Genomic DNA, 23580 nt, shown 5'->3' on the forward strand with positions numbered 1-23580 from the left:
AACAAAGTGAACAGCAGACGGAAACGAAAAATAGAACCGGACAGAAAAGGAGGAAACCCCGAACGAAAAAATATCGACGAACGAACGGAATGGAGCAGGAGTTAAAAAGCGATAGGACCAAAAATCGGGACCGATATAAAGAAAAATAAATTCGAAAAGTAGAAGAAAATGACAAAGAACGAGACAGGAAAAATGGACCGAAGAACGAGACAGGAAACGGGCAAAACAGACGGAGTAGTTAGACGAAAAACAGAGCAGAAGCAATTTACGATTCAGGAAAGGGCGAAGAACGGGACACAAAAAAAAAGAGAAAAGGAACAGATGAAGATTTTATCATAAGCAATCGTTAATCGCAGCATAATCGTTAAGGCACGGCAGCTACGGAAGGTTGTAATAGATATCTCTCTATAGCTTTTGCTCATTATAGACACAATTAATACTTACATGAAAACTCCTAAGTCATTTTTCTTGTTAAATTGTTCATAGCTGCATAGCAATTACTTAAGCATCTAACGCGAATAATGTTACAAATTTCTGATCAAATCAACTTTAAATACAACTAACTGGTAGGCATATTTAGTTTTCTTTAATTGAGGTTCCAGAAGCAGCTCAAGCACGCTCAAGTTCTGTAACCAACTGTCGGAATAGCGGAATAATTACATACAAAAACTTGGATTAAGGCAAAACTCGGTTAACTACCGCAGCAATAAGTGATGGTTTTTCTCTTATCACGTTCTCACTTAAACTCACTTTCCTCACTTTCACGAAATGCACCCAGAATTTTGACATTTCGACACTAGAGACAGCTCACTGTTTTGATAGCAAGCTATCTCTTTCTATCCGGTTACGCCTTGTTGGAATCTCCGTACCTGCTGAAGACGGAATTTACATTCCAATCGGAATTCAAACAAGCCATCCCATTTAATTCTCATTATCTCACATGATAGAGGCTTGCACTGCCTGCACATTTCATGACGACCGACTCAGTCAATGTTGCCACATTTAAGGATTTCTTCTTATTTTACAGATTTTCTGTATTGTTTCCGTCAATAGAATTTATACAAATGTTAAGATGTTAATAATATCTTCCGATTTAAATTGTATCCAAGCTGTTAGTTCAACCCGTTTCGCTTAAGCCTTTTCATCATTAACATGTATATGATTGTTTTTAAGAAAAAAGCCGTTTTTACCTATAATTAAAGTTGCAGAGATTTGTCTTTGTGGAAAATAGTTGTTATTTCTCAATCATGAACATTCAGTAGTGAATTATTTTCAATTGGAAACCTTCCATTTCTACAATTTCTATGAAACTGTAAATAAAATGTTAAAAACATATGACAAATCATCTTTGTATGTTAGAGAAATTTTGTCAATACAATTGACGGAAGGGAAACTAACAATTCGAAAAATTTACATGAACGGTAGTGTTAAGATTCAACGATACGATAAACAGCTCTTTTTCCCTTAATTTTAATCAATCATTATTTTGCTTCCAAATCCTGACTCTTTTAGATTATGGTTCGCTCTCACGGATAGAAATTTCCAGGAATTGTCAGAGAAAAATATGCAAACAAATGTGGCAACCCTGCCCTCAGTGGAAATGGCACGGTCGCACGGTTTGAGCGAACAGCGAAATCCATTTCAGTCGAGTTCAACGAGTCGCGGCGGCGAGTTCTCCGGTTCGGACGGTGCGTGTGTCCACAAGTGTTTAAGCAGTGGTAGTGAACCATACATACATATACATACATTGGTGAAGTGAAGTGAAGACTAGTGTGGTGATGAAATCAAGAGAATTGCAGACTTCGGCCGAAGAAGGATGATGATGAGATGCAGACACCATTTGCAACAGCAATCATGTTTACACCCGTAGGCTAGTGTTTTAAATCGTGTAACCCGTAGCAAAATCGCAGGTAAAACAAGTAATTTTTGCCTGGTGGTACGCGTTGGCTGGCTTGAAGTCGGGATCGGTCGGACCGTGGCGAAAACAGCGGCCCCAAAAGCAACAGATTACGACGTTGTCGACATCGACTGGGGGGTTAAGGGCTCTGCTCGGGCTGCTGCTGCTGCTGCTGGTTCGAGTATGGGTTGTTTCTACGGAAGGGAGTGAGCGAGGCTTGGTTTGATTTGGTTTGGGTTGGGTTGGGTTGAGTGAGCGAGCGGAGCTGTGGTCCAGTCCAGTTCAGTTCAATCCAGCCGAGAGTGAGTAAGAGCGAGAGCGGTGATGCGAACACCTACTTGGATTTGTGGTGACTGTTTGTGACTTTGTGAGAGATATGCTCCGGCTCGGTTTGTGAGCGGCGGAATGAATGAGAAGGCGTGAACGGGCGAGCGTGGCTGCGAAAGTGAGACAGCGCGAACGGGAATGGTCTGCGAGAGAAGAAAGAATCTGTGTGTAGGGCGTTTTGCGTTTGGAGAAGCTTTTTTCTTGTCTTGTCGGGTAGAAGTTACAGAAAATTTGTCTCGATGTAAAAATGGTGTAAAAAGAGTGTTTTTTAGTAAAATTTAGCTTTAGAGGCAGTGTAGTGTAAGATAAGATGTTTTCTAGCACGTACGTAGGTAGAAGTGAAGTGAATTGAGCGATTTTTGGGGCAGTCCAGTGGCATTGCCGTGAAAGGAACCCCTGGAGAAGAAGAAGGAAAAGTTGGAAGTTAAGGCAGACCCAGTGGATATTTGGCTGCATCCAGTGATACGAAGTGTGCAAAATGTTGCCTGCCCCTTAGAGGCAGTCTGGCCTGGCCAGATATTGCCGCTGCACACTGCTTTTGGTGTCAAGTATTATGTGAAAGTGTCCAATCAAGGGGTAAACTCCTCGGTTTTTATTACAACAAATAAAATTAAACAAAAAGTGTAGAAAAATATCCGCCGAGGGGTGCTTCACCAGTCCAGTAGAGTGGTTTCCCATTTAGTGCAGTGAAGTGGCAAAGCGAACGGAGTGAAAACCGAAGCAAAAATTGATTGATACATTCGGCCGATGATGCGCTGCTGCTGTTGTGCCGGAAATATTGCTGCTGTTGGCCCCGCTAATTCGTTCAATTCGCATACTAGACTCGATAAGGTAATTGGTCCGTCTGTCCGCCTCTTGCTTACTGCGTCCTCCGTCCTCCTCCCGTCATCATGTTTCAGCTGTCGAACGAGTGGAAATAGCGGAATTTTCTCCACCACTAAGTCAGTTCCCAATTTTTCTTTTCAAACTTTCTTTCACCATCACCCATCCGCACGGTTTGCTGCTTGCTTCGCCATGTCCGATGGTTCGAATCGACCCGTCCGTAACTCCGAACGGAAGAAAGCAAATCGTGCGCAGAAAACAGCACAAAACAAAACAAGACACAATCGGACAGAGACAGACCGAGATGGCTAGATAGAGAGGGGAAAAAACTGGATTACCTTCAGAAATCGCGAATTGCGCGAGCCCGATCGCGTATATCACTTACATCGTTCGTCGTTTCGTTGCTCTGATAGTTGCTCTGACGGCGGGCGCTGCTGGCTGGGATCCGGTCGTATTTTGAAACTGGCCGTGTGCAGTAGCTGGCAGCTTGATGGGGGAAGAGACCGGAATGGGAAAGGGTAGGTCAATGCAGTTTTTCCTAATATGATAAGTTGAGAGTATTTGAGGAATGAGCTGAAAAAATGCCCAACGGAATGGCATTAGCTGAGTCATGACAAGGATTTGAGCCGTTCGTTCCTTTGATTGGAACAAAAGAGTTAGTTTGCTTCTAATCGGAGGTCATTTTCATCGTAAAATATATAATTCTGGACTTAATGAATCTTTAACTAGCGGACAGCGGATAAACAGCATGCACAGGACATAAACTTCACTTATGAATTGGAAAAACGAAGAACAACTTCCTTGGAAATAATGGCGATTAGACAACTGGAAAATGTAGAACATTTGGAATTTTAATGATATAGGAAACCTACTAATATGAAGTGAGCTATACCTAGTTCTCGTCCACTCACTCGTACTAACATAAAATGGCAGCTTTCCACCATGTGATTTCCACTATGGAAATATTCCCTTGAACGAGGTAGAGAAACAAACAGAAATGGAATACATAGTAGAAACTGGCCACTGCCTCCAAGAAAAGATGCGAGCAATACAAACAATAATTGACAGTATCACCAACAATACCAGAACTAAAGAGAGTAGCAGTAGAATATGTCGAAAATATAACACGCCCTCCGCCGACAAACAAAAAAATCGTGGTGGAACAAGGCTCTTTAAGAACTTCGTCCGCAAGAAAACTATTGAACAAGGCAAAACTTACGGGAAATTGGGTTTCATATAAAAGAGCCCTATCTAATAAATATAAGGTTGAAAGCACTCCTGCAGTTGCTAGGTTACAAAAAGCACTTTTGAAAGACCATACCATGGGTGGTTTAAAAAAAGAAGACGGTACCTTTACTAGTAATTCCAAAGAAACATTGAACCTGATGGAGAAACACTTTCCAGAATTTTTTCCTATCAACAACAGTCAGATGCAAAATCTGAGTTAGGGCCAGGAACAAGTGAAGTTGAAACAGAAGCTCATGAAATAGTCAAAGCCATTTTAACTGATTCCAAAATAGAATGGGCAATCGGACTCCGAACCGTTCAAAACACATGGTACCCACCGCTTGGAGACAAACAAGGGTAATACTCATACCGAAAGCTGGTGAGAGTGACAGAACACTTGACCGAAAGCGTTTCGGTCAATCAGTCTGACTTCCATATTCTTAAAAGCTATGGAAAAAATTGACGACTTACATTAAAGCAATATATTTAAAGAAAGCTCCATTGAGTAAATTTCAATTCGCATTTCGGAGCAGTAAATCTACATTGTAGATGCATTAAACATATTAGTTGGCAAGTTAGAGAATTTTATTGATATGAAAAGTCTCATTGGTAGCTTTCCTTGATATAGAGGGTGCCTTTGACAACGCTTCTCATTAAACCACGCATTCAAGCTGGAAGTCGAGCCTAACGGAGAGTGCCGTAGGCGTATGAATCCCAAGTTGCAGCCATTACTCAAAAAGTTTCTGATCATACATCTGGCGGAAGTTGGGAGATTACGGTAGGCCGGTCACGTCGCCAGGATGCCGAATGACTATGCAGTGAAATACGTTCTGCTCAAAAATGTCACCGTCACTCGGAATAGACGCCCAACGTTCCAGATGGCTCGATCAGATTGACACCGACTTGTGTGTGTGTCAAGACGCTCAACGAATTGGCGACGAGTAGCTCTAAGACCAAGTACGGTAGAGAGCAATTACTGATGCGGGAAGAACCACCCCGGTTCTATGATGCTAGAGGAAAGAAGGATTGTTTTTATCCAATCCAACAACTCAACTCTGAACACAGCTAAATATGAATTTGACCAAACCTGGAACTGGACAGTTTCTGAACTAAGAAGCTTCCTAGGACTAGCATTAATCATAAGAGCATCGGGATGTGGCTCTCAACAATCCCAAGCTTTTGAGATAGTAAAACACCATATCGTGAATTGCTGTCTCTCGCTTGGTTATTTCTCGGCCGCAGAGCGTTGGGAGCTGCTCAAGAGCAAGAAAATGAGCATAGTTCTTCAGGGATAATTAGTTTTGCTTCCAAATCCTCAACAACTACGGAGAAAAAATATGGGTAAAATCAACTTGAAGCCTTCAGTTTGGAGTTTGGGCAGTAGAGCACTTCTCGTTTTTTCGAACTCGGAAGACAGTTTACGTTACGAACCGACTCGGAAGGCGTAGCATTTATTTTAAACCGTACTCAGGTTGTTTCAAAAAGGGCAGACAGTTGGGCACTAAGACTGAGCTCCTATAATTATAAAGTAGAGTACGTACAAGGAATAGATAACAGAGCTGATTCTCCGTCAGGATTATACTACGATAATGATGAGTCGTTTGGCGATTACACTAGTCCTTAGAAAATAGCTTCGCTTAAGGCGAACTGTTTCAAATTTGTAACAGAGAACACTCAGTGGGGTTGATTTGTAATGATCAAACCCTCAGTAGGGTTATAGACGCTTTAGACACCCCGGAAACTAGCTAGCACTTTTGCGAAAAGTACCAACAACTTCAAAAGAATTTAACTACTCGTGTGTTAGTTACGACTGGTTGCGTAGTTATTTCGGAACTGCGGAAAACAGCCTTGACAATCGCGCACGAAGGACACCCCTCAGCTGCGAAGCTTAAAACCATCCTAGGACAGCTTGTTTGGTGGCCCGAAATACCAATTGAATTGATGTGCAAAACTGGGTAGAATCATGCATCACATTTTCAATGCCAAAGTTGTTCGGGAAACAATTGCTTTAGACTATAACGGACCTTACATTAAATTCGGAGGTACATTAATTATATTTTGTTGTTGTCTTGGAGCATCTTAGTATTCTCCTAACTTTTCAGGTATTTCTATCTTAGTTATAATTGACTGAATATCAAGGTATCTAATCGCTTTTCCCGTCAAATCTGCAAACTTCGAACATACGAGAAAAATCCTCGAAAAAGTTTTTGATCGCGAGTCTTTACGGAGATATACGGATTTTTCGTCAGACTGTTTTTAACCTAAAATAAATTACATCTTATTAACTCATACAGAAAAGACAAAACAGTCTCAAGCAATAATATTCCTCTTTTATGTGCAAAACACTTTCTAGAACATCATATTGAGCTACCTGTTGAGATAAACATGTTACAAGAGGAAATGTGATTTGATGGGTCATCCAAAAACAAACCTGTCTGCTGCTGAAAATAGGTAGAAGATAGGAATTTGTTATATTCAGAAAAAATACATAAAATTGATTTATCTTTAATGTTTTGAAACTAAAAAATAGAAAACAAATTACCTTAAAAAGTTATTACTTAATTGTTGTTAATCTGAATATTGGACGACCCCTTCAAAAGCATATTTTGTCGTTCAAAAAGTTGCCGAAGATCACATTGATCTTAAATTTGCCGTTTAACCGCAAACACTTTTGTAGCAAAACTGCCACCCTGGCAACCTGAGAGTTGTCGGAAATTAACGAATTAAATTTTTCCAAAACTGATTTTGCTGGGGTCCAGAATTCTCTACTCACAATCGACTGGGATACTTTACTGAACCGGACAACTGATATTAATGGTACAATGGAATTATTCACGTTGACGCTGCAACGGCTATTCAATGACCATGTTCCATCATCACGTCCCCGATCGAAGCCTCCATGGTCCAACCGACGACTTCGGGAGTTGAAGCGCCTTAGGGCAGCTACGCTTCAGAAATATACTAGGCGGCGAAATCCAATGACTAAACTCGCGTTTTCTAACGCAAATAACAGTTACATACTCTATAACCGCTTTCTTTACTCCATGCATGTGATACGCATACAATCAGAACTTAGTCGAAATCGTAAACGTTTTTGGTCAGTTGTAAACAGTTAGCGTAAAGAAAGCGGTCTTCCGACCAGCATGTTTATAGGAAGTGAAAGTGCAATACACCTGATGGCATCTGTACTTTGTTTGCGAAGCACTTTTCGAGCGTGTTTAATTCGACTTCGGCTAGCCCAATACAAGTGGAAAGTGCCCTTCGCAACGTACCATGTAATGTAATAAACTTAAACAGTCTCAGGTTTTCTGACCAGGATTTACTTAAAGCTATGAAAAAGCTGAAACCGTCTACATCAACTGGTCCAGACGGTATTCCTGCTTGTACTAAAAAGGTGTGGGACTGCGGTGTGTGTACCACTAAGAATGATATTCACCCAATCATTGTCACAAGCAACATTTTCCGATTATTGGAAAAAGTCGGCCTGTGTTTAAAAAAGGAATAACATCTCTCTCTGCAGGATCGAAATTATTTGAAATTCTACAACGCGAGTTTAAGTCATACATCTCCATGGATCAGCGTGGCTTCTACCCTGGTAGATCCACAACCACAAACTTGCTTCAGTTTACATCTCATTGTATACAAAACATGGAAAATGGCTTGCAAGTGGACACTATTTATACTGACTTGAAAGCTGCGTTTGACCGTGTCGATCACTCGATCCTTCTGGCTAAAATTGAACATTTTACTGACTGGCTGAAATCTTACCTTATTGGCCGCTCGCTCTGTGTCAAATTAGGCAACATAGAATCAAACAGCGTCGTCAGCGTGTCTGGTGTTCCTCAAGGCAGTAACCTAGGACCGCTGCTGTTCTCACTATTCTTTAATGACGTCTGTTTCATTATTCCGCCTGGCTTTAAACTAATTTATGCTGATGATCTAAAACTATTTCTTGCTGTACAAACTATGGCGGACTGCATTGAGCTGCAACGGTTGCTGGATTCATTTTCTAACTGGTTCTGGCACAATTTACTGACTATTAGTGTGTCGAAATGCTTTGTGATTTCTTTCACACGTAAGAAAAATCCAATATTATGCGACTACACCATATCTGGAGAAACGCTTAAAAGAGTCTCAGTTGTCAAAGACTTAGGAGTATTTTTAGACTCAGAACTCTCCTTTAAGCACCATTATTCGCATATCATAGCACACGCTAATAAAAACCTCGGCTTCATCATGAGAATTTCCAGAGAATTCACTGACCCGTTCTGCTTGCGTTCGTTGTACCTTTCTCTTGTCCGCTCCATTTTGGAAACCGCAGCTGTAATATGGAGTCCATATACTGAAATTTGGACTAATCGAATTGAAGCAGTACAAGCTGGATACGCCCTCAGGTCTCTGCCTTGGCGTGATCCAAACCAGTTGCCAGTCTATATTGACCGTTGTCAATTACTAGGCATCGACACGCTGGTAAAGAGACGAAATATTTCTAAAGCTATTTTTGTTGGAAAAGTGTTAACGGGAGAAATAGATGCTCCAAATATCCTTATTTGACTTCAATATTTCAAGTGATACTTTTAAAAATAGACTTAAGCAATGTAATATGTTACTGTCAAATTAAGATGTTTAAAGTTAATGTTCAGTGTAATTTGCTTCATACTAATACTGTAGTTGTGTGTAGTTTGTAGGCATGAATCATGAAATTATAAAATTAATTGTAAACAGTGTCAAAAGATGGTGGGGTTTTTACGCTCACTTGAGGGTCAACCTCGAGTGGGCTTTTCCTCACCTACAAATTTCATTGAGACCTATAAAGGTTAGATGAAAAATTTAATTAAATAAACAAATAAACCTGCCGCATGCGTGCTTTGCCAAACGTATAGTTTAGCGTAAAGCGCTAGACGGCGATCTGGCTTGCCGACTTTTGGTTAACATCCACCAACAGTACAACGGTCTTTTCAAATATTGCGACGGCGTATCTGCCACGCTTGCGTTGAAAAGCCGCTGTTCTGATTCTAAAGGAATCTCAGAATTCTCTCGTCCCTAGTGCCGATACTGTCCTAAAAGTACCCTATGAAGGTATGAGTCCTTCGTGTCGAAGGCCCGTAGTTGTGCTCCTTCCCACAGGACGCGAGTAGATGCCGTTTGCTTCAGCCATTTTACCTTGTTCTGGTCAGAGCAAACCAATATCAAGTAGCTGTTGTTGAACTGGCAGCTCCTGAACATGGGCCTAATATCTGGAGTCTCCAGGTCTGCTATATGTCCCAGAAGAACGGCACGGACAGTCTGTAACTGATCCGTAGTGAGCAGAGAAACGCGATAATCAGCCGTAGTTATGGCTACGCTGAAAGGATCCACTAATTCCCTGTATGTGCACCCCGAGGGTGGTTTTGGTGGTAAAGGGCCCGAGCAAACTCGTTTGCGTGGTCGCTTTTTAGTGGGACCTCTGTTACTGATATTCGGTGACGCCGTTTCAGCGGATCGTCACCTCTTGTTAACGACCAGGTCCCGCTGGCAGAAGTGCGAGTTCCTCCGCTTTCTTCTTTGAGTAGCCCTTGCTACAATACCATTTCCGCCGTCGCCGTTGCGTCTTGGGGAGTCGCTTGGCCACATCTCCGGAATCTCAGGTTGCCCCGTATTCCCTGTTGGTGAATTCGGGATCAGGGATGAAGCCGAAAGTCCTCCTTCCAGCGACATGCTGTCGAGGTTAAAGTCCTCTTCCATCTCTGTATCCATCACACCGCCAGCATCATCCGTGCTTGGGGGTAGTTGAGGGTAGTTGATTGCGCCATAAATTGTATTTGTTAGCTTTTCCATCGCGATGACTGTACTCTGCCGGGAAAAAATTAACTGTCATTTATTAGCTTGGAACTGAGGGAGCAATTTACTGCACAGGGTACTCTCTGGTACCATGCAGGCTCCGTTCGACCTTGGAAAGTCCAGAATTAAATGCTGGAGGAAAATTAACTCTTTTTTAACAGATAAATTTTAGAAAGGCACCCATATAGCCAACCAGTAAAATTTTTTGCAGCGATTTTAGTTTATAGAATGTTATCTCTGGTATAGATTTAATTTTTTTTTATGATCAGGATCAGGAGCATCGAGATTATTGACATCGATTCAATAACATCGTTTCGATACCCAATACATTGCAACGATTATTGCTAGACCAATTTGATATCTGTGTTAAAGGAGAGCGCAACAGTTGTAGTATTCGGTTGTAATATGGTTGCATACATGTACATGTATGCGCACGCACATTTGCCATTTCTTTGGAAGAGCAGTGAACAGTGAAGGGCCGACTTTGCCCTTCGAAAAACGCTACGGTCAGAACGCATACGCCGGCCGCCGCACGAAGCTAACAATGTACAAAACCCTTATTAGACCGGTAGTTCTTTATGGACTTGAAGCCGTGACGCTGCTCACGGAGGACATACGCGCCCTTGCCGTGTTCGTGCGGAAGGTGCTGGCGGAGGCGTATGAATCACGAGCTACAGGCACTGCTTGGGGAGACTCCCATCATACATCTTGCGAAAGTTAGCAGGCTACGGTGGGCCGGACACGTCGTAAGGATGCCGGACGACAGTGCGACGAAAATAGTCCTCTTCAAAAACCCCACCGGCACCAAGAACAGGGAGGCCCAACGTGCACGATGGCTCGACCAGGTCTAAAGCGATTTACGACTTCTGAGGCGACTAGGAAATTGGCGACGAGTGGCCCAAGACCGAGTTGAGTGGAGACGAGGGCTTGAAACAGCACGAGCCACCTCGGCTCTATGCTGAAGAAGAAGAAGAAGCAGTGAACAGAGAATGTACTGATAAAAACGGATCGAATTGGTGAAATGTCTTCAACGTGGGGGAAGGGTTGGTAATATAAACAAGCCGATTTCTGCAAGGTAACAGAACAGCAGTTGTTTTGTTCTCGATTTTGCTAAATTGTTTCCAAATGTACATTTTCGCCGAGCAACTACAGGGGTTAGACAAAATGATCGGGACAGGCAAAATTTTGATGAAATTCAAACGGCCATAACTTCCACAAAATTGGACAATTTTAGATGAAACTAATTGCATTCAACGGGGAAATCTTTCTAGTTTTTCAAAAATATTTCAAGATTCGCAATAGTCAGCGTACGCCGGAGATATTCCGGGTTATCTGGTGGTATGTCAAAAATTGATTTTTTTCATCGCTTGTATCTTTTTCTGTCATGGAAATTTATTCATATTCATATGTTATCCCAAAACTAGATTTCATTTCCAGTCGATTGGTGAAAAAAGAACGGCAATCTGACGAGAAAAAACCAAGTTACGGCCATTTTCGTAAAATCAGTACTAGTAACATCTATTGCTCTGGCCACTTTAGGACATATCGCAAACTATGCCAATATGAGCATCAAACGTTAAGGTTTTATGAGCTATTGACACTGGAAGCATTCCCAGGTCCGCAGCGTGCCATGGCAACCCTGTTGCAGGTTGTAGGTCCCCGGCGGAAGTGGTCGTTTCAGGGAATATTCGAAATCATGTCAATATGGGTGTCAAACTTCAGGATTTTCAACTCTCGTCAATTTTTGAAGTTTGACATCCATATTGGAATGGTTTTGGTCATGTTCTAAAATGGTCATAAAGGTAAGACATTACTGGCAACATTTCCAGAACTGATTTCACTAAAATGGCCATATTTCGGTTGTTTCTCGCCGGATTTCTGTTCTTCTTCAACCAATCGACTGGAAATGAAATCTAGTTTTGGGATAAAATATGTAAATTAATAAATTTCCATGACAGAAAAAAGATACAGGAGGTTAAAAAAAATCAGTTTTTGACATACCCTCAGACAACCCGGAATATCTCCGGTATCCGCTGACTATTACAAATTTTGAAATATTTTCGGAAAACTAGGAAAATTTCCCCGTCGAATATAATGGGTTTCATCTAAAAATGTTCATTTTTGTAAAAGTTATGGCCGTTTGAATTTCATCAAAATTTTACATGTCCCGATCATTTTGTCTAACCCCTGTATAATGTTTCGCGTGGTTCGGTTTAAATATCTTTATACATCAAGGCTCAAAACGGCGCGATTTAAATCCACATATTCAATGCATTCTGATCTTTTTGAGCAATGATTCGAAAAACATCAACTGAAGGATTATATACCACTAGCTGTACCCCGCGTGCGTCGCGTCGTGTCTAACTGAGAGCAAATCGGAGGTACGGTACGTAACGCTAACGCAATGTAACTCAATGAAGTGCAACCACGATACTTTTGCTCGTCTTGAATGCAATCTGGTATGATTGGTTTGAGTCTTTGCTTAATGTGGGCTATTGTTACCACGAAAATATATTGCGCCCCTCGTTTTGGCTACAGACAAGACTCTTATATATACAGAAGATTAGCCCGAATAACACAAGCCCGAATGTAACATTAGGAGCTCCGTAACCCTACTTATTATCAATCCTTCATGCAGAATTTTATATTCTACTAATAATAACAGTAATAATAATAATAATAATAATAATAATAATGACATTAATGATGTTTCTTATAGAGTTACTGGTAATATACTGGTAATATACTAGGTCGTGCGGGTGCTGGTGTTTACTGCCGTGAGCTGGAATTGGAAGAATCCTATTCGTTGGGTAGTTACTGCACCGTTTTCCAAGCTGAAATCTTTGCAATTATGTGCGGAGCTCAGTTTGCACTTTAGAAAGAACTGATAGGCAAGATTATCTACTTTTGTTCTGACAGTCAAGCCGCTATAAAAGCCCTTTGTGCGGCTAATTCTAAATCTAAAACAGTCATCGCCTGCCACACACAATTAGAAGAACTAAGCATTCTAAATGCCGTTCACCTGGTTTAGGTTCCTGGCCATTCTGGTATAACCGGAAATGAATGGGCTGATGAACTAGCAAGATCTGGAGCAGAAAAGTCGGTTTTCGGACCGGAACCTGTTTTATCAATTGCGGCATGTTGGATAAAACAAAAGATTCGATCTTGGTTTTCATCTGAACATGTACATGATAAAGCTCTTATTTATCATCAGTATACCCCCCAGGGAGTGTACTATTGATAAGTTAACTACCAAGGATTGCAGTATCCCCTCGGGGGTACAAAAATCTCTCGGTATGTATATGTTTGTGTTTGTCCAAATTCCTCATCCAGCCCTTCCTAGTCCTCCTGTTTTCCTTCTCGTTCTCATCAGGTAAATGATGACACGGGCAAGTTGGGCAAGGCACAAATCTTCCACATGATTGTGAGGAACGTTCTGCTCGAGCCAAAGATGCTGATACCTGATACCTGATAATATACTGGTAAGAGGAGCTATTAAAAACGCTCCAGCCAAGAATCACAACCTCATGAGGCCTCACCAGATTTATACAATTGCATATTGATACAATTAGATGTAATCATTCTACCGAATGCCAATATATAGTTAAAAAATAATACGAATAAGTATGGCAAATACCTAAACAGAAACGATTCTTTTGGATGAATCAAATATTCGCAGCCCGACTGCGCTTTCAATCAGCTTGGAAAAATTGTTATCTTTAATGCCGCAGATTATATTTTTCTGTACATTTTGCCATTAAGTCAAAATATTTCCTTTTTTATAAAAATATGTCTGAGTTCGTGGATGTTACTATTAGAAGCGTAATTATCAACTTTGATCGGCTGGCAGCGAAGTATGTTGTATAAAAATAGAAGCTTAAGTTTTGAAACGGTGTGTAGCATCCAGGCTTTGCTTTCGGGCCAGTGTTGCGAAGCCCACACTCGTGTGGTCTAATTTCTTCACACACGCGCACTTATTCTTTCGGACCCTCGCTCTAATTTATTCATGCACTGCAACGAGTTTCTGCGAGTGTATGTGTTTAGCTAACAGCTACGGTCGTCGTTCTCGTTCGTCGTTGAAGCCCGAACTGCTGATACCGATTACTCGCGAGGGTTCGCACTCCCGCCCATGAATAGACTCGACGGCGAAGATGACGAAGAAAAGAAAAAGTAATGCAAAATGTGAATAACAGTTCCCTATTAGCTTCACGGGCAGCTGATTGCTCATGAGTTTTTGACTCGCGAATAAGCTATGCAGGAGCACAATGTGAGGGTGTGCAAGCGCGAGTGTGTGCGTAGCAGAATGTCTGCACACTGCAACGGTGGCTGTTTCTTTTACGACTGCGTGAGCGATGTAAGCGTTGAATACTATATTTCTCATATACTCTCGCGTGTGAGTAGGCATCGTTGACTTCTCGCTCGATTCGCAACATTGATTTCGGTTTTACTGAATGCCATAGCGAGGACTAACCTAACCTAACTAGAGGTCAGTAGACCTAGTAAAACGAATAGACCTAAACAGATGCGATTTCTGCGGATTTTGACGTAACAATTACATATTAAAATTAAAGAAGTTATCGAAAGATCCAGATGAAAATTTCATAAGAGTTTACTAGAGTTAGGTTGTTCACAATGATTGAATGAGTTCAAATTTCAGAAAAATGGGTAAAGAAATATATTAATACATAATTACTAACTTGATATTTGGGAAGAATTATAAATAATACTGGGAAATTTTGATTGCTAGATTAGGAAATTTGATGATAATAAAAGAAGTAATTTAAATTAAATTCACAAGTGAACAACATAAATCAAATGTCGTACTTGTTTAAAGTAATACATATTGCAAATAGCAATGCGAATCTAAACTTGGTTTAGTCTACATGAAATATTCTCCTATCCATTAAATGAAACTAATTTGTCTTTCTGATGTTCTGAGTTGTGCAACATGTTACTTTTATGTCACAACTTGAAAATATTGTTCGCCCATCCAGCAGCGATGGACGTAGCAAAATAGACAAAGAAACTATCTATTCCACAATCATGCCGCCACAGCCCGGCAAGTTTAAATATTATCTAGATTGCATAAAATGTGGGTTTGTTTTTGTATCCATCGGCATATTGATAGTGTTTTTCAATCGCAATTTATCCTGCCTGTCCAATATATCCATGAGGAGACGATTTGAACGATACCCTGGAGGGTATCCAAACGCTTACTAAATGTTTTTTTCTGGTAGGTTTATGAATTATTTAGAGTAAATTGAAATGTGAAATACACTGCAGTTATGGTAAAACCATCGACCACTTTCTCGAATTGTCCTAGATTGATTAAAGAATTTCTGTTTGTTACAGAGAAGTTAAATCAATATTGATTTTTATCTACCCAAACAGGAAACAATTTTCCGAAACCGGTAAATGGCACTAATTAAAAATTAGTCGTTGTAAAAGTTGAGCATCGATTTTTTTTTCTTTATTATACCGTCGTCGTAGGACTTTGCGGCAACCAGAACCAGAGTTGGTTGGTCTGAATCCGTACAGTTAACACACCACAGTGCAGCAGCTTCTGCCCAGCCAGCAGCAGCAGGACTGCCATTTTCTGTTTGCAGTGTACTCACATCCGTTTGCCAGAAACTCCGGTGGTAGTCAATGGTTATGAAATTTCCAAATGCGTATTTTACTCGTGCGTATCTATTCAGATATCATCGTTTCGAGGACGCTCGCTCGGGTGGGGCGCGATTTCCGCAACCGGGAGGTTGGGTGCTCATAAAATGCAATCAATGCCGGCGCACAACCCCCCACCCCCACCCCCAGCTCTCTAGCGTACCCCTATCTTCTTCCCGGTCAGCCAACCAGCCTAGTCAGGCTAGCCTAGACTAGGGCAGGCAGGCGCTAGTTCATCGTTCGTTTCGCCGCCGTCGGTTCGAAGGCCGACCGAGTGGTCCTTCAGAAACAAAAAAGAACAACTTTGAAAGCTGCGGGAAAACCACCCGGACACCCCCCGGGCTGCAGCCCGGCCACACTTGGCTGGCGTTCCGTTTTGAACATTTGATTTGAAGCTAGCTTTTGCCGAATTTTCGTTCTTCTGCTGGCCATTACGAACTCTAGAGAGATAGGGAGAGAGCGGACGGAACAGAATAGTCGCTGTTTTTAGTCGGCCGTATTAGAATGGGCGGAAAGTCGTCCTGTGTCATCCGGAAGTGCAGACCGACAGCGTTGTCGTCGTCGTCGTCGTTGCCGTCGTTGCCACCGCCATCCGTGCTGGCGGTGTCAAACATCAGAGTCGGAGGTACTCTTTCCTTTGTAAGCACTTTTTTTTAGACGACGACGACTGCATGGCGACGATGAACATACGAAACTAATTACGTTAACTTAGTTTCTCCTTTTGCCACCGCCGCCACCGTCGGCCGGAAGCAGTGTCGCCACCCATTCATGCATCCATCCATCCAAGCGTTTCGCAAAACCCAGCCAAGTCCAAATTTGACTCATTCATATTAATGGGAGTTTTTTGTTTGTTTCATTAATTAGTTACTTTTACTTTTCTTTCGCATTTACTCTGCTTGCTTGCTATTGCTAGAGTTGCTACCTCACGCATGCACACAACACAGTGTTTGACTCTCTCTCTGGGTGGACGACGGATGTCTTCCGTTGGCTGTTCTGTTCTTTTTGCTGACTTGACTACTAGCTATATGGTCTTGGTCGGTCGGAAATTGTATTTAAGTAGAAATTGCGAACCGCCGCGCCGCGGCGTCGCGTCGCATGCGATTGTGGACTACTTGCTTGCTCGAAGAAAATGGGTTCTTTGCACGTTTTGTTGCATTTTGCCGGTGCGGTGCCTGCGATTCGTTCGTGTCTGTCTGTCTGTCGATCCCGTTTGGCCCAGTGGGTCACGGATGCGCAGCACGTTATTCCGCGCGTTTGCTGTTCATTTTCTGTGTGAACTTTTACGGTACTGCTACGGTGCTGCTACTTCTGATTTCGTAGGCCAATTGCGTCGTCGAAGCTGTTGAATTTTAATAGGAAAAAGTGTCTTACTTTGCTGTGGACATGGCAGAAAGTGTGACCTTCGACGTGTCGATTCGATTGAATGCTCAGCGAAATAAAATAAAACAAAACGCTCGCCGGCGCGCCGTTTCCGTTGATGGGAAACTCGTACCCGACTGGAAAGCTTTGAGTTGAGAATGGTATTGGACGAAAACAACGTTAACGTTTGTGATAATTTGGATGCGATGCACCAATACAAACTAGATTTTTCCGAGAATGCGATTTTTTTGTTTTCTGTTCAAGCCGTGAGTCATTCCACTGTGTCACGCACACTCACGGTTATTGTTGTTGGTGCAAGCGTTTTGTTTCGCTGACGAATGCTGCTTTGAAGCACCACCAGCGCACCGGCGAAAACAAAGTTGCACGTTGGTTGGGTTATTCGTGATTCTGAGACATCCAGTAAAAGAGACTGATAACAACTTACCCGAGTAATACCAATGAGGGTTATCGGAACGAGAAAAGCGTGCTTAGAGTGTATCGTAATGTGCATGATTCCACTGAAATTATTTGCAGGATTATTGCGTCATGTATCGAATGTTGCTTGGTGATGTGGCTGATATTGAAAGAAAATATAAACGTAGATTATCGTTTCTCATGCACTTGAAGTTGATGGAAAAAGTACCCATTTTCTGACAGCATTGTTTTGGAGTATCATTTCTTTTGTCCTTATAAGCTAGAGCTAGACGAAAACGGTAACTTAGGGAATGGGATCGTAGGTTGTTAACCCTTTGTTAGTACTCTTGTGTCAACTGACATGCTAAAACTTTTTTAATTCTTTCGGATCTAGGTGTTTTTAGCACAGAACTGTTATTACAGAAGTTATTTGATCAAAAAGTTTCGAAAACTTACGCTGTCCATACCTTGGACAATTTGATCACAAAATTCCCGCTGCTACCTACTATATTTCAGCGAATACTTGACGGATTCCCGAGTTTTTAGATGTTTCAAAAGGTCGATTTAATGGGTTAAATTATGACTATTGACTTATAGAGGAAGTTTTTCTGCAACCCTTTTGGGTTGTTGTAAAAATAAATCGGAAAGGCATTCGTATTTTTCATATTTTCAGTTTCTCACGAAAACTGTACCACCTAGAACTTTGCACTATCACTGCGACCAGTTTTTTAATCTATTGTGATACTGTCCAAATGTTGTATTCCGCCCTTCGTTCTTTTTGCAGTATCGCTGTAGTGTGAACGAGCTTTTGTTTATTATCTGTGCTTAAGTGTTGGTGTTTTAACCCTTTTCACGTAAAACAACGGTTTTGTTTTCTATAGTTGGATACACTTTAGAATTACGAAAACTCAACATGTAACGAAAAGTGGTTACGTTTAACACGCTTATAACTCAGCCATTTTTAATTAATTTTATGGATATTTGCACCAATCGATCAGAAATTTTCCTATGCATTGATTGATATAGAGAAGGTAATAAAAACTAGTTCAGTCATTGTTGAAATAATTATAAATATCAGACACTATCAAAAATGAACGAAACCGCCGATTCGTTCTACAATATCATACAATAAGCTTTATAACATTTTCGTTAAACACACGCCGTCTTCTGTGTGCCGTCAACGTACAGATAAAAGGTATTCTGAGTGGTTTTCTGCATCGTTGATTCGATTGATGAAGGACAAACGAAGGGCATTCAAATACACGCGTCGAGCTGGGACAGCGGAGAGTATTGCCGCTTATAAACAAATGTTGAGTTTGTTTAAGGCGGCACATAGGGAAGAACATCGTGCGTGCATTGGAAAATTGCAGGAAAACTTGAAGAGTGAGCCTAAATGTTTCTGGAAATTTGTCAATAGCAGGAGGAAAAAACCCGTGGATCTAGTGAGTATGAAGTATAGGGAAAATTATTCAGTAGACGCCAATTCGTCTGCTGCATTATTCGCTAATTTTTTCCAAAGCGTGTTTCGAAACACCGCGTTACCTGATCCCGATGTTGCTTTGGAAGATGATGAAATATTAGAAATTCCACGAGATACCATTAAAAAGTATATACTTAGCTTAGATAAAAACAAATCGGCAGGTGCTGATACCGTTACGAATCGTGTGATAGCTGACCTTGTCCAAGAAATTGTGGAACCGTTGGACATTCTATTCAATTCTTCCCCCCCAATCTCTGTGGAAAGTTTCGCATTTAACACCGATATATAAGAATGGTTCAGACGTAGAAAATTATCGCGGAGTGGCAATTCAGTCGGCTATTCCTAAATTGTTCGAGGCAATCGTGTACGAAAGTCTATATGACAAAGTATATGGGCAAATATCATCGATTCAGCATGGGTTTCTAAAGGGTAAATCAGTCGTAACGACTGACCTGTGTGAATTCCATACAACCGTGACAGATTACATATCAAGAGGATATCAAGTAGACTGTATTTACACGGACTTGAGTAAAGCTTTTGATGCAGTAGGAATTCGCAGTGTACTCGATGCAGCTTATGATGTTGGCATTAGAGGCTCACTGCTAAACTGGTTAAACTCCTATTTAACATACAGAACGCAGTATGTGTACATTCACGGCTAAGTTTCACAGCCGTTCATCGTAAACTCAGGTGTGTCACAAGGAAGTCACCTAGGTCCGTTACTCTTTGTACTAGTGATGAACAATCTTTCCACTTTTATCGTGGAAGCAAATATTTTGGTATACGCCGATGATGTCAAACTGTTCTTACCAGTAAAGACCACCAAAGAATGTTTTATCTTACAACAAGATCTAGTTAACTTTGGCAGATTCTGTGCTGACTGAGGGTTATCAGTAAATCCCACGAAATGTTCTGTTTTGTCGTTTACAAGAAGATCAGCGCCGACTGTATTTGATTATAGCTACGAAGAAACAGATATCCCGCGAGTGACAGTGATACGAGACTTATGAGTTATATTCGATGAAAAGCTCTCGTTCAACTGCCATGTAAATAATTTGGTTAAAGAATGTTTGCACTAGTGCGCCGATTTGGACGCGAACTTAACGATCCGCATGCTTTGCTGGCTGTATTTATTGGCTTTGTCCGATCCAAGCTGGATTTTGCGAGTACCATCTGGAGGCCGCAGTACTCTTATCAAATAAACCGTTTGGAAGGCATTCAGAAAAAAATCGTGAAATTTGCCCTAAGGAACTTAGTACGGAACAACGACCACCTCCCTCCATATGAACAACTTTGTATGCTTGTCGATCTGGATATCGTGACCGCCAGACATAAAATAACGGATGTTGTCTTCTTTGTGAATGTATTGTCTGGTCGAGTAAGAAGCCAAGTGTTAAGCGACAAATTAAGTTTAAATAGGAGTCCCGCTGTACTTCGTCGTCGCAGAACATTCGAGCCTCCTCTACGAAGCAGAAACTATACGCAGCACGAAGCGACATGCAGGTACATGCACGAGTTTAACGGACTTCAGGAGATTATAACTTTGGATATGACACCGAATATGTTAAGACGAAGACTTAGTCTGTACTACAGAGGTCAATTATATAGTGTTTAGATTTTATGTATTTATAATTATTTAAGTCAATGTTTAATTTATAACTAATTCAATTGCTGAGGGGAAAAAAGCCTACAAAACCCAGAACAAATACAAATACAAAATCACATGTAAGCACACCTTTGCTTCTCAGACCCGGTACGACAATCTTATGCACATGCAATTTTGGTTTACTTTGATTCTAAAAAAAAGGGTCCGAATCTTGCCCTAACTGCTCTGGCCAGGAATAATTTATTTCGATAAAATTTCGACCAAGTTGATGTCCTGTAGGTAAACGGTCTTATAAAGGTGTGAAAACACCTTTGCCCTTCGATAGTTCAACCTGTTCTGTTCAACCGATTGCATCGATATACGGTAAGAATGTATTCGAAGTAGGGGGAAGTCCTCTATGGTCGGACTGCCTCTTTGGCCGGACACTAGGATTTCTCAAAAACAAAGCTTTATAAAAATATTCGGCAAGCATGTAACAATAGTAAACGGCAAGATTTCATGGTGTCTCAATTATGACATCTTTGTTTCAAAAGGTTATCAAATGAGAACTGTCGAACGGGTCTACCAATCGAGTAATTTCATAACATATCATAAAGGTGCAGTTGCAAATCTATACCTATAAAAAAGGATTTCTGTCTGCCTGTCTGCCTGTCCCTATGTTCCCTTTAGAATCGAAAACTACTGAACCGATCAGCGTGAAAATTTATATGTAGGGGTTTTTGGGGCTACGGAAGGTTCTCTCGATGGCAAAAGAGCCCTCCCCCCACTGGGAGGGGGGGGGGGGCTCTCATACAAATCTATGCCTATAAAAACGGATTTCTTTCTGCTCTATGTTTCTTAAAGAATCGAAAACTACCGAACCGATTGGTGTGAAAATTTGCATACACGGGTTCCTCCCACTAAGAGGGGGGCTCCTATACAAATGAAATACAAATTTCCTCATAACTCGAAAAGTAATCAAGCAAATGGAACCAAATTTGGAGGCAGGAATTGTTTTAATGATGGTTTGAGACCCCCCCCCTGTGGTAGGGGGATAAGGCCTATCATGCAAATAAAACAGAAATTTTTGCGTAACTCAAAAACTAATCGAACTCGAGAAATTTTAGACTCTTTCATAACCCATTAATCAATAACAAGACCACCAAAAACTATCAATAGTAACATTAGTTAATTCAGCGCGAGACGGCCACAGGCCGCAAGTGTTGCCGGCGACTTGCCGTCGGATTCGCCGGCCACTGCGGGGGGCAGCCCCCCGTAGAGATCACCTCTATCTAGGTTTATTTATTTTCCTAGATCTACTGACCTCTATTACTTTCCTTCAGTTGGGTCACCCCTGCGAAATGGTACTTTCTACGAAAAGATTTTCCGTGAAATGGTACATCCCGCGTAAGGTTTTTCGCGAAATGGTATTCTGCGAAACTTTATATTCCGCGTTATGGTCAACCGAGAATTGGTGTTCCGCACAATGGTATTCGGCGAAATGGCTTGTAATGATGGCGAATATTTAAATGCTATCTGCTTTATTTTACCAGGCTGAGCAATGGGGGGAATTGTTTTCTACTTTACTGTGAGGAAAATTTGTATATTAAAACAGCCATGAACTCCCCAGAAACTTGCAAAACTCTAGATTGTGACAAAGGTCATCCGAGATTCCCCATTTATGTACAACACAGTTTAATTTGTGGCAATACGAAGTTTGTCGGGTCAGCTAGTAAACAAATAAATGAATTGTTACCGGCGTTCCCCAGGGAAGTACCCTTGGACACCTTCTACGAATCGAAAAATAAGATTGTACTTGAATGGATGCTGGCACCCTCCAGGTCTGTGAAGCCACGTTTCCTTCCGCTTGGTAGTTTGATGCTTCTTGATCGTTGCGATCACCTGGGTTATTATTGAGTGTGCCATTCCGAGCTGTTCACCAATCCATCAATTGGTCGAATCATTAGGATTTTCAATGAGACAACCCGCGTTTATTTTGCACACTTTTTGTTGTTCCATACATATTCGCTGTAATCGCTCAGTCGAGTTTGATTAAACTCTACCGATGTAAATTCCCAACTATTTTCAGTCCAAATTTCAGGTCGTTTATACTCACGTTGTAAAAACTACAAACTAATAAGTGATACGATAAAATTGAACCTTGTCATAGTGTAGGGTTTTTTAACTAATCAGTAAATGAGCAGCGGTCACGTTTAATTCTGAATGTTAGAATATATTAGGATACTTTTGTGAACTCAAGTGGGATTCGGGGTAAAAATTACCAAATGTGATTGTTGCGCTGTTCAGAAAGTGCCTTCATTCTAAATAAGAATCAGGCTAGTACTAGCGGGGCAAAAGTGCGAAGCTCGAATCCATGAAATTAGCACAACAGTAGCTAACAAAACCATATTATCTCCAATCTGCACTTTTACCCCGCTAGGCGCTCGACGGGGTTAGATTAAATTACGGAAAAGCGAAGTATATTTTGTAAATTCTTTTCACCGTATTTTCAAAACAGATATGTGAGTGATGTAAAACGCTGCTACAAATTTTCAACAAGTAATATCCTCCTGTTGATATCGTATTTGCCGTATAACGAAAAAATACAGTAATCCCCCCAATAAGAACGCTAATAGGGACCGCGTTAATGGAAACCGTGTTAATGGAGTCTACGTAGCATATGGGAATTGACTTAATTGGTTCCAACAAGGAAGAACTCGTGATCTTGACCGTATAGAGCATTGGTGTCTTCGACAAAGTTGTTCAGCAAATCGAGGGCTTTTTGTGAATTGTAATATTTTGGAATTGCCTCACTAGTTGGCGCTAGCGTATATGAAAATATTTATATACGTGTTATAGTATGCTGTACTGCTGTACATTGCGCTGCTGACTATCTAGAAAGTTGCAGTCTTCGGGAAGGTTGCTCTAATGACTGCCACCTTCAAGATGGCATGGGAAATAGCGCAGAATTGACTCACTACGTGGCGC

General features: G+C 41.3%; 1 protein-coding gene across 3 annotated transcripts in view; it reads left to right on the forward strand.

The window, feature by feature from the left end:
• Positions 1–1670: 1670 nt before the first annotated feature.
• Positions 1671–23580, forward strand: part of LOC128745393 (plexin-A4) — a 114944-nt gene continuing 93034 nt past the window's right edge. Inside the window, exons 1-2 of one of the 3 annotated variants that reach the window (XM_053842478.1) lie at positions 1671–1910; positions 2546–3055. The gene's annotated coding sequence lies outside the window, so the exon portion shown is untranslated. Of the gene's footprint in view, positions 1911–2416; positions 3056–23580 lie in introns of those variants that run through there. The other 2 variants (XM_053842460.1, XM_053842469.1) reach the window with 2 other exon arrangements.

This window comes from Sabethes cyaneus, chromosome 1 (assembly GCF_943734655.1).
Source record: "Sabethes cyaneus chromosome 1, idSabCyanKW18_F2, whole genome shotgun sequence".
Classification (NCBI taxonomy): Eukaryota; Metazoa; Arthropoda; class Insecta; order Diptera; family Culicidae; genus Sabethes; species Sabethes cyaneus.